The 8,529-nt window shown below is 44.4% G+C and overlaps 1 long non-coding RNA gene across 1 annotated transcript; it reads right to left on the minus strand.

Annotated features, from left to right (window-relative positions):
• Positions 1-5,654: 5,654 nt before the first annotated feature.
• Positions 5,655-8,419, minus strand: LOC134563651 (uncharacterized). Its single transcript, XR_010083403.1, has 3 exons — positions 7,645-8,419; positions 6,795-6,857; positions 5,655-5,738 (listed from the first exon to the last, which is right to left on the minus strand). It is a non-coding gene; the product is annotated as an uncharacterized LOC134563651 (long non-coding RNA).
• Positions 8,420-8,529: the final 110 nt, after the last annotated feature.

An 8,529-nucleotide genomic window follows, 5' to 3' on the forward strand; every position in this document is an offset into this window, starting at 1 on the left:
CACACCCCAGCAGGCAACAGATGCCACCAGACCAGCTGCAGCGCATCATCTGCCTCCGCTGCAGGAAACCAGGACACTTCACCAGATCCTGCCCCCAGACGCAGAAGCAGAAGAAATCCCACAAACAAAAAAACTGAATTTACAGCGCGTGCCCGCTGTTGATGCTACAACGCGCAAAGATATAAATATAGCGGGACTCACATTGGCAAAAGCTTCTCTCTTAAAGAAAAAGAGGGGGGAGGGCAGGTCACGGGGTGTGGAGGTGCAGAAAAATGTAAATGTTAAATGCTCAACTAACAAGGTTTGGCAGCCACTTGGCCGTTTTAGACTTGTAACTACCAAAGGTTTCCATTTCAGATCTACTGAGTGGATGGTTATAACAGTTGACCTGTCTAACATCTCACAGGACCTGACGGTTTACCACATGGGATTGGACAGTGAGTATTTTGTTATTGGGGACACGGCACACACACCCTTGGAAATTGAGATAGCTCCCATGACCATAAAAGGAAAAATAATAGGCCTCATGTTGTTGGCTCGTTGTACACACCCACCCTTTTATCTGGTAGCGGGGCAAATTCTTGCCCAAGCCATACCGGTTCCAGCAGAAATCACAGCAGACGGTAAATCACCAGAGGTCTACTGGACAGAGGTGGTGGGGGAACCTAAACCCTCTATGATGTGCAACATTACTTGTGGGTCAGAGCGCCTCCTAGTGGCAGGAGTGCTCGACACGGGAGCTCAGGTTACCGTACTGCCACAAAGCATGTGGCCTTCGAACTGGGAATTAGAGCCGGTGGCAGGCAAACTTCAGGGCATAGGAGGAATCTCAATGGCAAGGATTTCGAAAAACGTGGTGCAAATTGAGGGACCTGATGGAAAGGTGGCGAATGTCCGTCCTTTCGTAGCAGATTATAACGCCCCACTGTGGGGGAGGGACACCATGTCTCAGTGGGGAGTCCAATTGGTCATTCCTAAAACACCCCAGGATTTTTGCAAGTAGCCACTGTGGAGCGCCCTACCCATAAGTGGTTGGAAAACACCCCCAGATGGGTAGCACAGTGGCCTTTGAGTAAAGAAAAGCTCAAGGCGCTGGAAAAGCTCGTGGAAGAGCAATTGGCTCAGGGACATATTGTGGAGACAACAAGCCCCTGGAATTTCCCGATCTTTGTGATAAAGAAACCGGGAAAGGACAAGTGGAGGTTGCTCCATGATCTAAGAGAAATTAATAAAATAGTAGAAGACATGGGACCCCTCCAACCAGGGATGCCCACTCCAACAATGCTCCCCCGAGATTGGAAATTGGCTGTCTTAGACATCAAGGACTGTTTTTTCCAAATTCCATTGCACCCTGAAGATGCCCCTAGGTTTGCCTTCTCAGTTCCCACTGTCAATAGACAGGCCCCAATGAAACGTTATCACTGGAGGGTCCTTCCCCAGGGTCTCAAATCGAGTCCTTTCATATGCCAACAATATGTAGCCTCATTACTGTCTCCAATACGCGCACAGAGAAAAGAAGCCATCATCCTTCACTACATGGATGATGTGCTAGTGTGTGGCCCCAATGACTCTATACTCCAACACACGCTTGACCTAGTGGTTAAAGTTTTAACCTCTGCTGGATTTCAATTACAGGAGGACAAGGTTCAAAGGATGCCACCTTGGAAATACCTGGGCTTGCAAATCAGTGCAAGGACTGTTGTTCCACAGAGCTTAGAAATTGGTTGCAATCCAAAAACTCTAGCAGATCTCCACTCCCTGTGTGGGTCTTTGAATTGGGTAAGACCCTGGCTAGGCCTCACAAATCAAGATCTAGAACCCCTCTTCAATTTATTGAAGGGGGAGAAGGAGCTGACGTCTCCCAGGGAGCTGACCCCAGAGGCGAAGACAGCAATCGAAAAGGTACAAAAAGCCTTGTCAGAGAGACAGGCTCACCGGTGTGAGCCAAAGGTGCCTTTCCAGTTCATTGTTCTAGGAAAACTGCCACACCTGCATGGTTTGATCTTTCAATGGATCGAGGAAGAGAGAGATTCACTGTTGATAATAGAGTGGGTTTTCCTCTCCCACCAAAGATCCAAGACCATCACAGAGCCACAGGAGCTGATAGCGCAGCTGATTCGGAAGGCCAGGGTAAGATTGTGTGAATTGGCAGGTTGTGACTTTGCATGCATTCACCTCCCGGTCAGACTTTCAGAGGAGGGAAAGAACTCTCCTGAGAGATTGACCAAAGAGATGTTTGAGCATTTGCTGCAGAGCAATGCCAGTCTCCAACTATCTCTGGACAGCTACAGGGGACAAATAGCAGTCCATGCCCCGTCCCACAAGTTGTTCAATGAGGAATTCCACCTCATTCCTCATGAGAAAAGGAGTCGGAGACCACTCAAAGCTCTCACAGTCTTCACAGACGCATCGGGGGCTTCGAACAAGTCCGTCATGACTTGGAGGAACCCACGGACTCAGCATTGGGAAGCTGATGTTGAGTTTGTGGAGGGATCCCCCCAAGTGGCTGAACTGGCCGCAGTGGTAAGAGCTTTTGAGAAGTTCTCAGAACCAATCAATTTGGTAACTGACTCTGCCTATGTGGTGGGAGTAGTGTCCAGAGCGGAGCAGGCTGTGCTCAAAGAAATAGAGAATGAACATCTCTTCAGGTTGCTTTCAAAGCTAATCTATTTGGTTTCTCATCGACAGCACCCGTTTTACGTGATGCATGTGAGGTCACACACTGATTTGCCAGGTGAGATCGCAGAGGGGAATCGCCAGGCAGACTCCCTTGCTGCACCAGTTGAAAAGGCACAACTCCCTGATGTCTTCCAGCAGGCAAAACTGAGTCACCAACATTACCATCAAAATGTGCCAGCCCTGATCCGACAATTCCAGCTAACACGGAGCCAGGCTCGAGCCATTGTAGGTACCTGTCCGAACTGCCAGCTCCAGGTCATGCCATCGATAGGCATGGGGGTTAACCCCAGAGGCCTGGGCAGCTGTGAGGTATGGCAAACAGACATCACACACATTCCTAGTTTTGGTCGCCTCAAATATGTTCATGTGAGCATTGACACATATTCAGGTGCAGTGTATGCCTCTGCCCACGCAGGAGAAAAATCCATACATGCGAAGCAGCACCTAGTGCAAGCCTTTGCAGTGTTGGGAATTCCAAAAACAATCAAAACTGATAACGGCCCAGGGTATGTGTCCAAGGAGTTCCTAGAATTTGTCCAGCAGTGGGGAGTGGAGCATAAAACTGGCATCCCTCACTCCCCCACAGGTCAAGCTGTGATCGAGCGTGCACACCAGACGCTCAAACAGGTTCTGGCTAGGCAGAACTCCTCGGTTTCGTGGATGACACCACAGCAGAAGCTCTGCAAAGCCATGTTCACCATCAATTTTCTGAACTGTTCATTTGAAAACATGAGTCCACCTGTGGTACATCATTTTAATAGTGGTGATCAGTTTAAATTGTCTCAGCGTCCACCGGTTTTGATTAGGGATCCTGAAACTTGGGAAACCAGAGGTCCCTATGAGCTGGTGACCTGGGGTCGTGGCTATGCATGTGTGGCTACTCCCTCAGGCCCTCGGTGGATTCCCCAGAAGTGGGTGAAACCTTTTGTCCCCAAAAATCCAGCTCCAGCAGAAGGGGACGAGAAGCAAGTGACTGATGCTTCGAAGAGAAGACGCCGCCGGATGGAAGAGAAAGAACCTCCTTAGAGGTGGATTCCTTCTGGCAGAAACAGGAACCTTTTAACATGTTTTAAAAATGTTTATTTTTCCCTTCCAGAGAAAACCTACCTCCCACTCAACCCTATGATGAACCCCATCCAAGTTGTCATCCTGCTAATGCTGAACAGTCTGGCAGCTGCATGGATCATCCCTCAACCACGTCAGAACGTCTGGGTAACCCTGGCACAGACGCTTCAGCAGGAAAACATATGTTTGTCCACTGCAGCAGCTAAGAACCCTATGTCTACCTGTCTGGTAGGAATTCCTTTGCAGGCTGGAGAATTTCCAGCAGGCTTGGACAAATACAAGTCTAACGAAATTCCAGAGGCACACACCCCACAACCAGACAAAGATCATCAGAAGCAAGGTGTGTTCGCCATGAACCCCTTAGCGGAATGGGTGCAGGGTTTGCCCAGGGTAGCTCATGAACCCCAGGAGTTAGAACTATTGGGTTCCTCCCCTGCCACATACTGCATCCATTTCTCTATCATCCCAATACCCCGTAACACTGACGAGTACCACCTTATAAAGCAGTTCCGGGGAGAATTTACTGCAAAGAGGTGGTGTCATAATATAAGCCACATTGCACCAGACAACCCATCCCACTCCAAACCCAGAAGCCTCCCTAGAGGATTGTTCTTGGTTTGTGGGGATCGGGCATGGGCAGGAATTCCATCCTGGCTTTTCGGAGGGCCATGTACCATAGGGCGATTGTCCGTGTTGACACCCAACCAAACTTTAATTCGTGAATGGACACACAAAAACAAATCGGCTGACAAAATTCAAAAAAGGAGTGCTGACAATTTGGACCCAAATTGTAATTCAGACATTTTTCATTGGGCAAAGTCAAAAAGAGTTGCTGTATCCCTGTTTCTTCCGTGGGTAGCAGCAGCCAAAGCTCTAGGTGAATTGGGCCACCTAGAGTGCTGGGTGGTCAAGCAGGCTAATTTAACATCCATCGCCATCAGCTCCCTCCTAGAAGACGAGGAGATTACCAGACAGGCCACCATCCAGAACCGTGCTGCGATCGATTATCTCTTGCTATTGCATGGACATGAATGCCAGGAATTTGAAGGACTCTGTTGCATGAATTTGTCCTCAAAGGCTCCAAACATCCATGCTGCCCTCCGAAGCATGAACAACATGATCAGACAAGTGAAGCAAGAATCAGAAGATTGGATCAAGGAACTGTTCAAGGGCTGGGGATTCACTGGGTGGTGGATTTCTGTAGTCAAAACAATTTTGTTACTTTTTGTTATCCTTTTCCTTGTAACCATAGCATTCGGGATCCTACGCTGTTTGATTTTCAAGGCTATTAATGGCCTCATATCTTCTACCTCAGAAGTCAACCATATAGAGTTGGCAAATCTAAAGCGGTCCGGTCTCCCTACCAACCATAAGTGGTGGGAAACCCACACTCCGTGTTAAACAGAATTTGAGAATTTCTCTCTGTATCTTTTTAAACAAAAAAAAGGAGGAGATGTTACATCCCCCTGGGGAAATGGTTTCTTCTCCCTCAGGGACCCCTGGAACTCCTGTCATGTAGTCTGACCCTTCCTTCCCCTTCTGACCCCATTGGCTGTGTGCCAGCTCGCCCCTCCCTCAGAAATCCTGAGAAAAAGGACCCCTGTCCCCCGGGAGCTCTCTCTCTCTCCTGGGACACCAACCTGGAATAAAGCAGCAAAAAGGGTGAGAGCCTCTTTTGAATCCTTTTCCTGTCTTTCTTGATATAATCCTCCTAGGCCTGAGAAGGGCTGAGCTAGCTGAGACCCTTTGAGGGAAATAGGTTTATATCAGGTGTCTAATTGTTTTATGGACTACATGGACTCTGTAACCACTTCTGTGAACCCTGGGAGGTAAAGAGGAAGATTTGCAATGGTGAGCATCACTTACTGAGTTTAGATAAAGTGTGCCTTCAGGTTTAAGAAGGTTTAGTGAGAAAATGGAACTAACCATAAAATGTCAGACAAAAGGTCTGTCTAGGTGAGTATACTGTACTTAGTAACACCAGTAGAGGATTCCTAGGGAAAAATAGAAAGAAAATGAGAATTTTATTTCCCAAGAATTGACACCTAGCTTTTAGTTTTTTAATTCTTAAATTTCCTGACCACAGTTGACATCTTTCTTTTAATAGCCCAGATTATTTTTTCTTCTATTAATGTATCCAATCAGTTCTGAACACCAAAAAACTTCAGTATCTGCAATAGCCTGTGGCAAGGAATTACATAGCTTAGCTCTGTATATGGGATCTTTTTCCTTTGTTTATTTTCAACCTGCCATAAGCAATTTCAACACATGTACATCAGTATTAGAGTAGCTATGCAGAACAGTCCTGACAGCTTAATTTTTTTTTTGCCAAAATTCTCAAAATTCACCCCTATTTTATGCACTTTTGAATTTACCAGCACAAAATGGAGTGGCACTGAATGGTTTCCAGAGACTTTGAAGTGCCTATATTTTGTTATGTCTCTGATAATAAATTGTTCTGTGTTGTCACATCAGTGCCGTACAAAGAGTTCCCTACCCTAGATGCTGTTGGATGGTACATCAGCTTTGAGTGGGTTATCTGTGCAGCATCTCTGTAAGCCATCATTTCCTACCACGTTTCTGTCCACTGAGATCTCCTTTGTTAAAACACTTTTCATGTGAGTCTCTTCCCACTTGCATATGTGAGTTTTATGTAAAGCATTGCTGAGATCCTCCTCAGCTATATAAATTGCGTCCTCTTTTGTTTTTGCTGACATTCACCTTTTTCTTATCAATTTGTGTTTTCCTAAAATTAACATTTTATTATCTGCTTCAACTAATGTGAGCACCTCTTTCATCAATTCAGTAATACCTTCAGATTTCATTAAGCTATTATCAATACACTCTCTGAGTGCTTACAGAAGGAACATTTAATAAAACTGTTCCTAATACTAATTTCCAGGCAGATTGATGTCTCTTGCTGCCTGTTACATTAACTGCTCTAGCAAGCTTATTACTACAGCCCTATTCAAGCTAGTTCATACTCAGTTTCAGCTAAGATTTTATAGGAATTTCAATAAAATACCAAGCACTGAATGTTTTATCCCTACCTTCTGTCCATCTTTTATAATTTTGTCAAGAAGTAATAGAATTTCTATTGGCAAGGTACAATCCTGTGTATGAAAGGATGCAAAACAATGGTTATTTTCAGTTTACAGAAGAACTATTAGACATATTGAGTGCGATATTTTTCACATGCTGAAACACACGGAAAAGCAGTACCTCAGAAAATCTGTTGAAGGGTAACATATCATTCCTGTCTAGATCTTGAAATGTCTTGCCTAAGCCTAAATGTTAGACCAACTAAACCTAAAACAGCCTTAAAGCTAATTTAGTTTAATCAATATACACAATTGACTAACAGCCTTATGCATCAATTGCACATGAACTGCAATTTCACATTTATCTCTTAACAAATAAACTGATACAGAACAGCATTGAACCATAATAGGTGACTCGTGTAGCTATGAACCTATGTCATGACAATACTTTAAAATTCTGCTATAATTGTAATAACATTGTCAGCTACTCTTTGCCCTTTCTCATCTCTATTGTGCATACATATCTAATCCTTCCCTTCCTTTCCTAGGATCAACCATCTGATTTGTGCACTCCTGGGTCAGACACACCCCAGCTGCCTGATGTCCATTCATCTGAGTTCTCTTCTTTCATGGCAGATTAATTCCATCAACCCGTTTAGTGGAAGAGAACCCATTACCACTCATAAACCAACTAGTTTTCTTGTCAGTTTTGATCTCATATATCAGATTCCACTGTCTTGCAATACCTAGTTTCCTCATTTGTACGTAACCATATAAAACCTCTTTCTACCTTCAGAGTGAATGTTCACATAAAGAGGAATTATCTACAGGAAATTTTGTGTAAAAAGGTTCCACTCACTCTTGATAGCTCAGAAGTCCTCAGGTCCCTTCAGAGCATCAAATTGATGATCCAGTGGAGATCCATGGAGATTTGAGTCCATCCAATAGGGTGAGATGGAGATTGCAGACCACTTCAGTTAGGCTTCAACCCTTATCTCTAACCCTACCCTCCACACTAGTCCCTCAGTCCAATTCTCTTCACTAATCCCAGAAGCAAGCCCCCTACATCTTGTAATTCCTGAATCGTATTCTCATGCACTAACCTCCTGGCTATGACCCAATTCTGTAACTCAAAATCATGTCTGTTTGGCCATTTGGAGGCGGAATAAGTGCATGGATTTTGAGATCACGGGGAAATCCCTGCTGCCCAATTAATTTTTACACAAAATGGCCTTACTCTCTTTGGGTGTGTGAATTGTGATGTAGGGCTCAGGTCACTTTTCCTACATTGCAGAAGAAGTGGGATCCCAGAATTTAATTTCTCAAACCGAAGTAAATGTTTCCAGATCTTAGCTTTCAGTCTGTCACATGGGATTATACTATCTCTACTTATTCTATGTTGATGGAAAAGAAGGCATGACTGAGTTCAGTGTTACAGAAAAAAGCAATATGTTCGGGAAACATAGCTGCTAATCCCACTATAATACACTCAGCTTGCAGTCAGTGATTAACACAGATGTGGATGAAGTGATATATGAAGTGGATAATGTTATATGTGAAATTCATATGGCTTATTTTAATTTTTTTATATAGTCTGGCTTGTGATGTGAAATAATTATAAAGAACTAGTTGTTCTTTCCAAAACTCTGCATCTACTTCATTGCCAAAAAATATTCTTTCCCCCTTCTAAAGGATTTGAACTTCAAAGTATAATTTGAAATAAAATTATATAGTGTAAAAATGT

The sequence above is a fragment of the Prinia subflava genome, chromosome Z (genome assembly GCF_021018805.1).
Source record: "Prinia subflava isolate CZ2003 ecotype Zambia chromosome Z, Cam_Psub_1.2, whole genome shotgun sequence".
Lineage (NCBI taxonomy): Eukaryota > Metazoa > Chordata > Aves > Passeriformes > Cisticolidae > Prinia > Prinia subflava.